A 1,718-nucleotide genomic window follows, 5' to 3' on the forward strand; every position below is an offset into this window, starting at 1 on the left:
GTGTGTGTGTGTGTGTGTGTGTGTGTGTGTGTGTGTATGGAAGAAGACAAGGAGCAAGAAAAGAAAGGCGTAGGAATCACATCTTCCAGTCTCAAACTGCTTCTTGTTGCAATTGATAAGGCCACATCATGGGAGTCTGATGTTAATGGCAATGCTCAGTGATGTCCACAACTACTGCTTTCTTCCAGCTGAAGAGAAAGTATCCCGTGCCAGCCCCTGCTGCAACAGCAATGCACAAGTAGCCATTGTAGGTCATGAAGATGAGCATGAGGAAGTAGCTGATGACCACCTGGATGACATGCAGCACTGTTTGCAGAAGGTGAGGAAAGCTCAGCATCTGCTGCCCAACCGTTTTGTGTGTCTCCATAAGGATGGTTCCATTTGGCCCTGGGACAGGCATGGAATTATAGTGGATGCTGAATTGTGACTTGTGCAACAAGCTCTCATGAGCTATCTTGAGTCCTTCATAGAACATTGCTAATAAAAACTCTGCTACAAAAGCTCCCGCCATTTCTCCAACTGTATTGATGACTAAACCAGAAAACAATAGTTCCACATTCTTAAAGCCAAAGTAGAAGGTCATATGCATCATGTCACCATGGGAGGGAGATGGGGATGAAGTAGTACTGTTGTGGTCCATGTGGTCCATATGGCTCATCCCTGTATAATGGGAGTGATCCATTTTCCTCCTGGGAAATGCTGACTCAACAGAAGATCTTGGCCAGTGTTGCGGAGAGACTAGTGAGTGACGGACCAGGATCCTGTAGACTGTCAGTTGTGATGCTACTGGATGCCTTATGCTCAGAGAGTGAGGCTCCCAAAAGAGAATCTGCATTTTATTAATACTGGCATATGAGTTATTTTCTTTCTTACTAACAAATCTGTTCTTATTTTGAAGAGAAATACTGCTCAAATTAACTCCTTGACTTTATAAATTGAAGTTTAGCATTTACTTGCTGATGAATAATCTTCCTAGTTACACAGTCTCTCTTTGCTGTCCAGCCAATCTGACTTACAGTTGACCTTTGTATTGTATGACCAAGGCTCTAAGTCATGAGAGAGGAGATTGAGAACTGGTCTCTTCTTACAATATGTCCAAAGTATGTTAGACGGAGCCTCAGAATCCTTGCCTGCAAAGAGCCACCTGGTTTAACGCTTTCCAGGATGAATCTGTTTGCTTTCCTAGCAGTCCATGGTATTCTCAATACTCTTCTCCAGCACCACAGCTCAAAGGCATCAATTCTCTTTCTGTCCTCCTTGGTCACTGTCCAACTCTCTGATGCATAACAAGTGACTGCAAAGACCATGGCCTGTATCAGACGCACCTTAGTCTCCAGGGAGACACCATTGCTCTTCAGTATTTTGGAGAGATCCCTAACAGCAGACTTTACCATGGCAATGCACCCTTTAATTTCCTGGCTACTGGTGCCAAAAGTGTTGACTGTGGAGCCAAACAAACTAAAGCTGTGAACAATCTCAATCTCTTCACCATCCATCCTGATGCGTCCAATTGGCCCAGTGGTGAGAATCTTTGTCTTCTTGACATTGAGCCTCAATCCATATTGGAGGCTACAGTCCTTGACCCTCTGCAACAGGTGCTTCAGGTCCTCCTCAGTTTCAGCAAGCAGAGTTCTGTCATCTGTATAATGGAGATTGTTGATAAATCGTCCACCAATCTTGACCCCACATTTCTCCTCATAGAGCCCAGCCTCCAGGAT

At 44.6% G+C, this 1,718-nt stretch overlaps 1 pseudogene; it reads right to left on the reverse strand.

Moving 5' to 3' along the window:
• Positions 1-142: 142 nt before the first annotated feature.
• LOC102868196 lies at positions 143-658 on the reverse strand (annotated as a pseudogene).
• Between the last annotated feature and the right edge of the window lie 1,060 nt (positions 659-1,718).

Source organism: Elephantulus edwardii, unplaced genomic scaffold, assembly GCF_000299155.1.
Source record: "Elephantulus edwardii isolate Elephantulus edwardi_28Jun2011 unplaced genomic scaffold, EleEdw1.0 scaffold00031, whole genome shotgun sequence".
In the NCBI taxonomy this organism is placed as follows: Eukaryota; Metazoa; Chordata; class Mammalia; order Macroscelidea; family Macroscelididae; genus Elephantulus; species Elephantulus edwardii.